General features: G+C 44.5%; 1 pseudogene; it reads left to right on the forward strand.

The window, feature by feature from the left end:
• The window catches only part of LOC128696931 (Y+L amino acid transporter 2-like), a 78,854-nt pseudogene that overhangs the window by 33,994 nt on the left and 31,325 nt on the right, over nucleotides 1-13,535 (forward strand).

Consider the following 13,535-nt stretch of genomic DNA (forward strand, 5'->3'; position numbering starts at 1 on the left):
GTTGTTGTGTCGTAATGGAGGGGTGGTTGTTGTGTCGTAATGGAGGGGTGGTTGTTGTGTCGTAATGGAGGGGTGGTTGTTGTGTCGTAATGGAGGGACGGTTGTTGTGTCGTAATGGAGGGATGGTTGTTGTGTCGTAATGGAGGGATGGTTGTTGTGTCGTAATGGAGGGGTGGTTGTTGTGTCGTAATGGAGGGACGGTTGTTGTGTCGTAATGGAGGGGTGGTTGTTGTGTCGTAATGGAGGGGTGGTTGTTGTGTCGTAATGGAGGGGTGGTTGTTGTGTCGTAATGGAGGGACGGTTGTTGTGTCGTAATGGAGGGGTGGTTGTTGTGTCGTAATGGAGGGGTGGTTGTTGTGTCGTAATGGAGGGGTGGTTGTTGTGTCGTAATGGAGGGATGGTTGTTGTGTCGTAATGGAGGGGTGGTTGTTGTGTCGTAATGGAGGGGTGGTTGTTGTGTCGTAATGGAGGGACGGTTGTTGTGCCGTAATGGAGGGGTGGTTGTTGTGTCGTAATGGAGAGATGGTTGTTGTGTCGTAATGGAGGGGTGGTTGTTGTGTCGTAATGGAGGGGTGGTTGTTGTGTCGTAATGGAGGGACGGTTGTTGTGTCGTAATGGAGGGGTGGTTGTTGTGTCGTAATGGAGGGGTGGTTGTTGTGTCGTAATGGAGGGGTGGTTGTTGTGTCGTAATGGAGGGACGGTTGTTGTGTCGTAATGGAGGGGTGGTTGTTGTGTCGTAATGGAGGGGTGGTTGTTGTGTCGTAATGGAGGGGTGGTTGTTGTGTCGTAATGGAGGGATGGTTGTTGTGTCGTAATGGAGGGGTGGTTGTTGTGTCGTAATGGAGGGGTGGTTGTTGTGTCGTAATGGAGGGACGGTTGTTGTGCCGTAATGGAGGGGTGGTTGTTGTGTCGTAATGGAGAGATGGTTGTCGTGTCGTAATGGAGGGGTGGTTGCTGTGTCGTAATGGAGGGGTGGTTGTTGTGTCGTAATGGAGGGGTGGTTGTTGTGTCGTAATGGAGAGATGGTTGTTGTGTCGTAATGGAGGGATGGTTGTTGTGTCGTAATGGAGAGATGGTTGTTGTGTCGTAATGGAGGGGTGGTTGCTGTGTCGTAATGGAGGGGTGGTTGTTGTGTCGTAATGGAGAGATGGTTGTTGTGTCGTAATGGAGGGGTGGTTGTTGTGTCGTAATGGAGGGGTGGTTGCTGTGTCGTAATGGAGGGGTGGTTGTTGTGTCGTAATGGAGGGGTGGTTGCTGTGTCGTAATGGAGGGATCGTTGTTGTGTCGTAATGGAGAGATGGTTGTTGTGTCGTAATGGAGGGATGGTTGTTGTGTCGTAATGGAGGGGTGGTTGTTGTGTCGTAATGGAGGGGTGGTTGCTGTGTCGTAATGGAGGGGTGGTTGTTGTGTCGTAATTGAGGGATGGTTGCTGTGTCGTAATGGAGGGGTGGTTGTTGTGTCGTAATGGAGAGATGGTTGTTGTGTCGTAATGGAGGGGTGGTTGCTGTGTCGTAATGGAGGGGTGGTTGTTGTGTCGTAATGGAGGGGTGGTTGTGTCGTAATGGAGGGGTGGTTGTTGTGTCGTAATGGAGGGGTGGTTGTTGTGTCGTAATGGAGGGGTGGTTGTTGTGTCGTAATGGAGGGGTGGTTGTGTCGTAATGGAGGGGTGGTTGTTGTGTCGTAATGGAGGGGTGGTTGTTGTGTCGTAATGGAGGGGTGGTTGTTGTGTCGTAATGGAGGGGTGGTTGTGTCGTAATGGAGGGGTGGTTGTTGTGTCGTAATGGAGGGGTGGTTGTGTCGTAATGGAGGGGTGGTCGTTGTGTCGTAATGGAGGGGTGGTTGTTGTGTCGTAATGGAGGGATGGTTGTTGTGTCGTAATGGAGGGGTGGTTGTTGTGTCGTAATGGAGGGGTGGTCGTTGTGTCGTAATGGAGGGGTGGTTGTTGTGTCGTAATGGAGGGGTGGTTGTTGTGTCGTAATGTAGGGGTGGTTGTTGTGTCGTAATGGAGGGGTGGTTGTTGTGTCGTAATGGAGGGGTGGTTGTTGTGTCGTAATGGAGAGATGGTTGTTGTGTCGTAATGGAGGGGTGGTTGTTGTGTCGTAATGGAGGGGTGGTTGTTGTGTCGTAATGGAGAGATGGTTGTTGTGTCGTAATGGAGGGGTGGTTGTTGTGTCGTAATTGAGGGATGGTTGTTGTGTCGTAATGGAGGGATGGTTGTTGTGTCGTAATGGAGGGGTGGTTGTTGTGTCGTAATGGAGGGGTGGTTGTTGTGTCGTAATGGAGGGGTGGTTGTTGTGTCGTAATGGAGGGGTGGTTGTTGTGTCGTAATGGAGGGGTGGTTGTTGTGTCGTAATGGAGAGATGGTTGTTGTGTCGTAATGGAGGGGTGGTTGTTGTGTCGTAATGGAGGGGTGGTTGTTGTATCGTAATGGAGGGGTGGCTGTTGTGTCGTAATGGAGGAATGGTTGTTGTGTTGTAATGGAGGGGTGGTTGTTGTGTCGTAATGGAGGGGTGGTTGTTGTGTCGTAATGGAGGGGTGGTTGTTGTGTCGTAATGGAGGGGTGGTTGTTGTGTCGTAATGGAGGGGTGGTTGTTGTGTCGTAATAGAGGGGTGGTCGTTGTGTCGTAATGGAGGGGTGGTCGTTGTGTCGTAATAGAGGGGTGGTCGTTGTGTCGTAATGGAGGGGTGGTTGTTGTGTCGTAATGGAGGGGTGGTTGTTGAATCGTAATGGAGGGATGGTTGTTGTGTCGTAATGGAGGGGTGGTTGTTGTGTCGTAATGGAGGGGTGGTCGTTGTGTCGTAATGGAGGGGTGGTTGCTGTGTCGTAATGTAGGGGTGGTTGTTGAATCGTAATGGAGGGATGGTTGTTGTGTCGTAATGAAGGGGTGGTTGTGCCGTAATGGAGGGGTGGTCGTTGTGTCGTAATGGAGGGTTGGTTGTTGTGTCGTAATGGAGGGGTGGTTGTTGAATCGTAATGAAGGGGTGGTTGTTGCGTCGTAATAGAGGGGTGGTTGCTGTGTCGTAATGGAGGGGTGGTTGTTGTGTCGTAATGGAGGGGTGGTTGTTGAATCGTAATGGAGGGGTGGTTGTTGTGTCGTAATGGAGGGGTGGTTGTTGAATCGTAAGGGATGGATGGTTGTTGTGTCGTAATGGAGGGGTGGTTGTTGTGTTGTAATGGAGGGGTGGTTGTTGTGTCGTAATGGAGGGGTGGTCGTTGTGTCGTAATGGAGGGGTGGTTGTTGTGTCGTAATGGAGGGGTGGTCGTTGTGTCGTAATGGAGGGGTGGTTGTTGTGTCGTAATGGAGGGGTGGTTGTTGTGTCGTAATGGAGGGGTGGTTGTTGTGTCGTAATGGAGGGGTGGTCGTTGTGTCGTAATGGAGGGGTGGTCGTTGTGTCGTAATGGAGGGGTGGTCGTTGTGTCGTAATGGAGGGGTGGTCGTTGTGTCGTAATGGAGGGGTGGTCGTTGTGTCGTATTGGAGGGGTGGTCGTTGTGTCGTAATGGAGGGGTGGTCGTTGTGTCGTAATGGAGGGGTGGTTGTTGTGTCGTAATGGAGGGGTGGTCGTTGTGTCGTAATGGAGGGGTGGTCGTTGTGTCGTAATGGAGGGGTGGTCGTTGTGTCGTAATGGAGGGGTGGTCGTTGTGTCGTAATGGAGGGGTGGTCGTTGTGTCGTAATGGAGGGGTGGTTGTTGTGTCGTAATGGAGGGGTGGTCCTTGTGTCGTAATGGAGGGGTGGTCGTTGTGTCGTAATGGAGGGGTGGTCGTTGTGTCGTAATGGAGGGGTGGTCGTTGTGTCGTAATGGAGGGGTGGTCGTTGTGTCGTAATGGAGGGGTGGTTGTGTCGTAATAGAGAGTTGGTCGTTGTGTCGTAATGGAGGGGTGGTCGTTGTGTCGTATCTGCATTTAATTTATTATAAAACTTCATGTGTTTCTGCTGCAGTGGGAGGTGAGAGAAATACCGTCTATGTCACACTGTAAAACACAAGAATCCAATATTTACAGAGCTGTCTCGGTAATGTGTACCGACTATAAGATTTTTGCTAAGATACCGGGAAACAGGAAGAAGGTGATAGGAGGGGTAATACATAAGGGACAGATGGGGATTCCGGGAAGAAGCATGAGAGATGGGCATAGTTGCATTAGGGATTTTTTGGAGAGTTGCAATGGAGGAGGACTTTTAGGTATTGATTGGGAAAATGCATATGACTATGTGGAATTTTATGAGGGCTAGTTTGAGGCGTCTGGATGTTGGTGAAGGAGTAGTGCGGTGGGCTGATATTATGTATTCATCGGCGATGGTGAGGGTGCAAATAAATGGCAGGTTGGGTCGGACTGTTCAAATGGAGAGGGGTTTGAGACAGGGGTGTCCTTTGTCTCAAATATTGTTCTCGTGCATGCAGCAACCGTTTTACCAGCTAACTGAGGGAGGGGGGAGTTTAAATGGGGAGGAGGCAGGGTTCAATGAGGTGGTAAGGTATGTAGATGATACCACTGTACTGATCACTGGGGTGGAGGGATTGCGAACGATAGGACGGGTGTTGGAGCTTTTTGGGAGGGCGTCTGGAATGCGGGTAAACAGAGCTAAATCATGTTTACTAGAGATAGGTTCTTGGGTGGGGGGTGGCTTGAGGTTGGAGTTTGGGTGGGAAGTGGTGGTACGGCTGAAAATTTGTGGAGTCATATACATGGCTGATGAGCAGGAGGCTAGAAGAGTGAACTCGGAGGTGGTGGGGGGAGAAGGCAGTGAAAATGATAAGGAGTTTACGGGCGGGGGATGTCACCTTACTACAGAGGGCGATGATAGTAAATTCATTGGTTTATAGTAAAGTGTGGAGTGTTGCTGTGGTGTATTCATTAAGGGCTCAGGAGGCCCAAGAGATACAGAGGCGGGCGTTACGTTACGTTTGGGGTTTTGGGAGGGCATGGCTCAGTAAGAAGGTAGTAATGTCGAATATATGCAGAGGGGGAGTGGGACTTTTAGCGTTGGGGCCGAGAGTGAAGGCTCTGTATATAAAACAGAGGTTCGTTAGGACGGGGGGGGGGGGTGAGAGGGTAAGAGTTGGGAGGGTGATGGAGGATGTGCGAAGGTGGTGGTGTGGTAAAAAATTACTTGAATGTGAGAATATGCTACGGTTATTGTTATTGGTTGGCGAGGCAGCAAAACTTAATTTTAAGGTGAGGAGGTTGGTGGAGATGAGTAGGAAAACGGAACCCATGCAGGGGGTATCGGTATACCCCTTGTATGATTGGGGAATGATATGGAATGATTTTCGAAAACTTAGGTTAATGCCGAGAGTGAGGGAGTTAGTTTACAGGTTTATGATGGAGATATTAGCATCAAAGACTGCTTTATGTGTAATGGTATTGGGGAGGGAATCGACCTGCGATCACTGTGGTGAACCGGAAACAGCTTTCCACGCCGTTTATTTCTGTGAAGAGTTGAGGGAGGTAAGGTTATGGTTGGCGAGAGTTTCCAGGTTGATGGGTGGAGGTAATGTAGAGACCCTGAGAGCCATAACATTAGAGGTACGAGGGGTCTCCGAGGACGTGAAAAGGGCGATTATGTATGTAGTGGCGGATTTCCTGTATAATTCCTGGGGAATGAGGGACACGGGGGAGATGGATTAGAATTAGAGCAATTGCGGCAGGAATATATAGAACGGTCTGTAGGAACAAACTTATTTATGGAGGACAGTGGAGGGCAGGTTTTCCAGAGACCTACCGTGAAATTACGGTAAATAGTCTCCTTCTCTTGGTGAGCTAATTATATGTAAGGGAAGGTTTTCCTTTATAAGCGGGTTCAATTTAGTTTTTGGAGGGGGGAGTATAAGCGGTAGAAGAAGAAGAAGAAGAAGAAGGAGGTTATTACAAAAGATTATTTTTTAGTGTGAAAGGTCTTGACAAGTCAAGGATTGTATATTTTAGGGCCTTGTGATTAAAGGGAAGTTATAGAAGGGCAGTTATGATGCAGCAATCAAATTTAAGGAATGAATAAGAAAAATGGTAGTGAAGGTATGGTAATACCAGCAAAACTGCGTTTTTGTTGGTTGCAGGTAGCCACTAACACTTTACAGTGTACTTCAGAATATAAAAGAATATGTTATTATTTTGGGAACGAGGTAGTCTGATGTTGTTTAAAAAATATGTTTGAATGTCTTGCATATTGTTTTTTTTTTTTTTTTGAGTAAAATGACAAGGTGTCGAGGTTAATACAGTCGTTGCATAATGACTCTGTGTTTGGATATGTAATGGGACTGTACGCTACGTAAAATAGCAATGGTTGATTTTGAAGAACGCTTTGTGTAGGGGAATGGATGAAGTGTGGGGGAGTGAGTGGGTATACATGGTAAGGTAGGAGGCATAAGTAACGCGCTCAAAGAAAGAGAACTTCGATGGAAATAAATGGTATAAAATACCGACACAATGGAAATATAAACACAAATGCAGTATAATGTGACTTGAAAAAGCCCACTGTGTGGGCGAAACGTAGTCAATAAAGGATCACATTATACTGCATTTGTGTTTATATTTCCAAAGAGAACTTCAATATATCTGGTATGACTGGGTGGAAATACAGTTAAGATGAAATTTACTTGTGTCAGGTTTTCCATTGTATTTAGTTATCAAATACAATATGATAGTGTATATAGATAAAAGTTTAGACATTTGTAAGTTGGTATGAAGAGCCTAACATGGTTTAGAAATATAAGTGTCTAAAAATATATATTTTGTTAACGGGAAGAGTTTCATATGTATATGTTTCTTGTTGCACGCTATGTGAGGGAGAAGGTGGTGTGTCAGAACTGTGTGGCGGGGGGGGGGGGGGTTCTTAGCCTGCATATTGCAGGTTTTGAGGTTGTGATAATCAGAGTGTAGAGTTTAGTTCTCTAGATAGGATAGATTACGTTGACGTTGTATTGTGTAAATTCTGTTGTTGGTCCATATTTCGGACAACTTTTGGAATTTTGTACATAGTGTATTCTGTAAGTTTTTTTTATAAATAAATTATAAAATATATACACAAAGTCACAGTGCGACTTTGTAAATGGTACAAGTCGGACCGAAACGTCGTCGTAAGCTCCTCTCTTCTATGTGCGAGTTATTTGTGTATCGTTCCAGTCACGGTATTGTGCCTTTTTTTTTTATTTATAAAATATATAGTTGGAAAAGGCTAAGATCTATGTTAGTTTGTATGTAACAACTGTCATAAAATAACATGATTCTTAATTATTTAGGTTATAAGAGTTCTTATATCATGTATATATATATTGGGGTACAACTTTTTTTAAGTTGCAAGCTAAGTACATGAAAAGGGGGGTTGTGCCACTATTATGTTGCAGCAAGGGTTTCTCATCCTGCACATTGCAGGTGTTGAGTGTTACTAGTGTGTAAGGGTTTAGTTCAATGGATCGGTATATGTTGTGGTGAGATTGTAAATTGTGTAAGTTTTGATTTTGGTCCATATGTTGGACAAAAAAATTTTTTTTTTATGTGTACGTTTTTGTACTATGTAAGTTTTAAATAAAATAAAAATAAAAATCTAATATCTTAATCTGCTAAAAAAAAGTGAGACCTACACAGCCCAAAACTAATCTGAATTCACCGCTAAGTGAGATGGACTAGCGTTGAAATTTTGAAGTCAGTGAGAAGAGGCTTTCTCAGTTTATTGCACAGAAACCAGTGTACCAATTTACTCAGTACTTGGAGCAGTTGGAGTGTCTCAGTGAGTGGATACCCGCATGTGAAAGTAGAAAGTGCGTAATGTGTGAGACGAGTGAGTGAAGCAAATAGGAGAGGTCAAACTCATTAGCATTCGATAAGACAATAGGGGGCGGGGTGATGAGGCAGCAGGTTTATGAGAGAGATTGTTCCTGCTTGTTTTGGCTATTGATTGTGAGAGACAAGTGCGGGATACGTGTGTTTTTGCTGTCCGAGATCGTGAGTCAGAGACTGTAAATCCGTGAAGTAATTACAGTACTTGTATGTTACTCTAAGATTGTTGGTTTTCAGAGTGTTTGGGATGTTGAAGTCCTGGTAACTTTGTACTTGGCTGGATTGGGAAACTGCAGATATGATCAACTTTTCTATCACGGTGCCCCGTGGCCTAGTGGCAAAAGCTCTCACTTCACACAGTAAGGGCCTGGGTTCGATTCCCGGCGAAGGAGTGGAACACATCGGACGTGTTTCCGACACCGGTTATCTATGTTCACCCATCAGCAAAATAGGTACCCGGGTATTAGTTGAGTGGTGTGGGTCGCATCCTGGGACAAAACTGACCTAATTTGCGGGAAATGCTCAGCATAACAAGCAGCTTCCTATATAGTAATATGTCACTGATGTCAGTTAGGCCTGTCTACCTTGTACATGTACTTGTGGTAAATGAAGATATTATATTATTATATTATAAGTACCGGATTTCACTCTCCCAAATGGAAACGGGGCATCTGCGAGACTACGAGGGATGCGTGTCCATACAGTTTATGAAGACAGGAGGAAGGAGTTCGTTATCTGGGTCATCGTACTCTATGGAAGCACAGATCAGTTCTACAGACTAAGTGCTATTATCTTACCTCAGATCATTTCAAAATCCCACTGTCTGAGGATGCTACCTCACACCAGTCGACTAACACCCAGGTACGTACTTGCTGCTGGTGAACAGGGAATCGAACCACGGACACACAGTATGTGTGAGCTCAGTGCGCTACCATCCGAGCTACGGGATACTTAGTAAATCTTCTTGTTAGGATCAAGGCACGCAAATATAGTTGTAGCATAGATGACCAAAGTAATGACTATAATTTATAAAGACACAGATGGAGATTTAATAAAATAGAATGAATGCCAGCCAGATATCAGGAAGCCAGATTTAAGGTGTCAGTGCTCTTAAGCATCCCTGACTGCAGCTACACAGCAGAGCTGAAAGCATGTGTACCACACTGGCCCACATGCTTCTCCAACATGTATCCCCTTACCTACTGTGAGACAGCCACCAGATGAACCATAAATGAAGGAAAACAGCAGCAAGTCTGCTGGCCCATGCTAGGCAGGTCCTTCTCAAACATTGAACCAACATATTTTAAAGCTATCCACTGAATCCAGTTGGTGATGTCACAACTGTATAGCTCACCAAGGCTCACTAAACTCCAGCCTACGTCACATGTACTTACGTTTTATCAAGCACCATGTAAAGTGTGAATAAAGTCCCATCACCAAAAGTTTAAATAAAAATTCCTAAGCTTTAGTTCCTGTTTAATAACAATTTGTGTTGATAAATTAGACACAAGTGCAACACTTGGGTATCTTTATTGAAGAAACGTTTCGCCACACAGTGGCTTCATCAGTCCATACAAAGGAGAATGATGAAGAATATTAGGAGTTTGAGGTAATCAGTCCCTCAGCCTTGAGTCGATGCAATCAATCAGTCTTGAAAAGAATACAGCAAATGTACGAAAATTACATCGAGTCAAGGCTGAGGGACTGTTTACCTCATTCTTCTCCTGTTCTTCACCATTTTCCTTTGTATGGACTGATGAAGCCACTGTGTGGCGAAACGTTTTTTCAGTAAAGATACCCAAGTGTTGCACTTGTGTCTAATTTATTAGTTTGTCGGTTCTCTGAACCATTTATCCACATACAATTTGTGTCACTATTGCAGTTTTGGTTCCAACTCCTTCACGGATCATCGTTGGCCAACATTTTATACTGAAGGGGAAGGTGTGCGACTCAAACATTACTTTCAGCTCTATTACCTGGAACCTTCCTCCATCAGGGTGCCGGCCACGCACAGTTGTCAACCCTATTTATTACAACATTTTGGAATTCTAGTGGTTGTTGAATGTCTAGGCTACAGTCAGGGAAGTTTGGCTCATTCCAACCGAAGGAGACAAAAGGTCTATTTTTTCCGATCACTAACCCCTTCGTCACAGGTTTCCCTGTATATATACTCACTCTCGCCATGTTTGTTTACAACTTGAAAAAACCCCTTAATATGTGGGTTAAACGTCGTCCGTAAAGGACTGCATTATGCTACAGTTACATTTATTTTATCGTCTTGTCAATATTTTATGCCATTTTGGATTTGAGATAGACCTGCCTAGTATGGGCCAGTAGTTTCACGTGACACGTGAGCCAGTAGACCTCCGGTAGTGCTCGTTCATTCTTGCCTCCTTACATTCTAAAGTTACTGGAAGAAAACTGTTGTGCTATTTGTACGTTAATAATAGGATAATTGGCACCTACATTACCCAATTACACTCAAAATTTTCTATATAAAATACACCAGCGGTTGAAGCCCCGAAGCCTATCAGGAAAGACATTCTTCAGCTATTGCATGGAAATTAATATTTCAATTTGCTTATTAAAATTAACAGATTAGGAACTTATGGTCCTCCATTAACAATGTTGATTTTTTTTGAGCAAAATACATCAGTGCTAAAAGTCTGAAGACAATAAGAAGAGGCATTCTCCAGTTATGATATGGAAACTAACAATCTCTTCGTTTTTAATTTTTTATAGATTTGCCAATTTGTCCCCATGCATCTTAAATCTATGGTGAATCTTTCTTTATGTTAAGTACATAAGCCAGTTAAACCTGCAGCTGCTGGGAAGAGGTAGTCTTAACTCACGAAATTGTGATAACACGATTGCCAACAAATCAGGGAACGGGAGGGGTTTGAACAAATGGCGAGTGAGTCGTAAAACTGTGAGATTTTAAGACTCACTTGCCATGGATTTAAACCCCACCCGTTCACTGATTTATAGGCATTTTTAGGTTGGTAAAAAAAAATAATTTTTTTTAAATAAACTGAATAAATTGGCTAGTGCACACTCTAGTAACAATCCAAACCTTCTTCTTCTAGGTAGGAAACACCTTTGTTGAAAGTTACAAGTCGGTCAGAGGAATCGTTCCTTAATTATCGTTCTGAAATGTTTGAGGAGAAAAAAATCCACTGACCACTGTAGGTATACTCTTCTGTAAGTTACCTCATAAAACGTCTCGCCGCAGCTCGTGTCTTTACCTTCATGCTTGTCGGGAATGCGATATTTTATTTTGATTGATGTCTTGATCTTCCGCTACCAGGAACTTGCCGAGAGCCATCACCATCTCCCTCACCGGTATCGTAGTGATGTTCGTCCTCACCAATGTTGCCTACTTCGCTGTGCTCACTCCTGACCAGATACTCTCTACTCCTGCTTTGGCTGTGGTGAGTGTTTTTCTTTATTAATAAATATTACTGGGAACACTAGCATGTGTTGCTTTATTGCAAAGCAAAGACACGTTACAGAATAAGCTTTATGGAATTGTGACAGTCTTTCGCTTTGTGTAGACATTTACGGAGACTCGATGAAGCCCCTACAACGATCGAAACAGTGCCCGAATATAAGTTTGTTCTGAAACGTGTTTCTTTTCTTCAGTATTGTCGGCATTTAGATCCTGCTGTTAGCCTAAAGTCTACAATATTTACATATTAGGAACCTCGTCATGTCCCAACATACAGGATGAGTATCTTACATCAAATGATGAAGTCTGTCAACCAGAGATGAGTGACTCCAACAAGACACTGACGATACCGTCAAGCATTCCATTAAAAGTTAAGTAGCTTCGGGGCTTCAGAAGACCCATTCTCGGGCTTGAGGGTATCTTCATTGTCCACCTTTATTACCAGTACGAATCAACAATCCAGTATCACTCAAGTTATATGCTAGGTATACTGTGCAAATTACTTGTAAATACGTAAATTTTTTGTAAATGCATGATTGAGATCCCTTGGTTTATCCTGTGTTAAATCATTTACTTCTTTTATATAACATCAGTAAGATGACGTCTGTTCCTTCTACACATGTGTCTATCTTGTTAAATATATGGTTATGCTGGAGTGCAAATGATATTTTTGTGTGTGTGTGTGTGTTCATAGTGCCATGTAAGAATTACGTATATGTACACATTTGTATATACAGTGGGCCCTCGACCAACGGCATTAATCCATTCCAGAGGGCTTGCCGTTGGTTGAAATTGCCGTTGGTCGAGTTAATTTTCCCCATAAGAAATAATGGAAATAGAATTAATCCGTTCCTGACACCCCAAAGTCCGAAATTTTTTTTTTTTTTACATGAAATATACATTTCCTTATATGGAAAGGAATGGGACATGCAAAATAAACAGTAATTAAATACCACTTACTTTTATTGTGGAGTTGTTGATGAGTGATGTGCCAGCAGCAGGGAAAATTCAGAATTGTCTATTGCCTGGAAGGAGAATCCCCTTCCAGAAGGCCTTCATTTCCATCGTAATTCTCACCCTTTTTAACACAGGCTTGGTACTAGAAGCTAGTGGAATGATCCAAAATATATGGGAGGCACACATGGAAACCGACCGCAACAGCTTATAAACAATGGCACACTGACTCTTGGAGTGGCTGGGCCCACTCAGGCTGCGCTCCGAGCACATCGACACGTTTCGGTCAAACGTCGTTTGTCCGGAACGCCGTTGGTTAAGGCATGTTTTCTACGGCAAAAAGTGCCGTTAGACGAAATTGCCGTTACTTAATGACGCCGTTAGTTGAGGGTCGACTGTATGTGCATGCACACAATTGTTTTTAATTTATGTGGGGAAAAGCTCTAAACTCGTGTTTGCCATATAGCCCCCGGGAAGATGGAGTCAGTTAGGTTTAGATTCATGTAAGGATAAATTCTTTTCCTTGGATTAACAGGAGTAAATAATTATATAAAACTCAAGATATGTCATAATGAACGAGTGTCAGTGAGTGAACAGAAGGGGCAGGGACTCGAACCGTGGTTCTGAGTGGTAGCAGGTCCAGTGCTGTATCACTGAACTAAAAGGCTCACATATGACATGTTCTTCACCAGCGATCACCAGCTGTGCTCTACTGTCCATTCTAACAGCCCCAGAAGCTTTCATGGTACATATTTCTATTCATCTACCTCCTCAGAGCCATACTGTCTCTAAACTCAAGTCACAATTCATTATTCTGTTTATTTATTGACAGTCGCAGCTTGCAACTTATCTTGAATTTAGAGACAATGTGGCTTTGACTGGGATGAAAATATATGTACAGGTGGGCCCCGCTCTTACAGCATGACAGGTAAAGGCAGGCCCCACTCTTACAGCATGTCAGGTAAAGGCGGGCCCCGCTTTTACAGCATGTCAGGAAAAGGCGGGCCCCGCTCTTACAGCATGTCAGGTAAAGGCGGGCTCTGCTCTTACAGCATGTCAGGAAAAGGCGGGCCCCACTCTTACAGCATGTCAGGTAAAGGCGGGCCCCGCTCTTACAGCATGTCGGGTAAAGGCGGGCCCCACTCTTACAGCATGTGAGGTAAAGGCGGGCCCCGCTCTTACAGCATGTCAGGTAAAGGCGGGCTCTACTCTTACAGCATGTCAGGTAAAGGCGGGCCCCGCTTTTACAGCATGTCAGGAAAAGGCGGGCCCCACTCTTACAGCATGTCAGGTAAAGGCGGGCCCCGCTCTTACAGCATGTCAGGTAAAGGCGGGCCCCGCTCTTACAGCATGTCAGGTA

Source organism: Cherax quadricarinatus, chromosome 49 (genome assembly GCF_038502225.1).
Source record: "Cherax quadricarinatus isolate ZL_2023a chromosome 49, ASM3850222v1, whole genome shotgun sequence".
Classification (NCBI taxonomy): Eukaryota; Metazoa; Arthropoda; class Malacostraca; order Decapoda; family Parastacidae; genus Cherax; species Cherax quadricarinatus.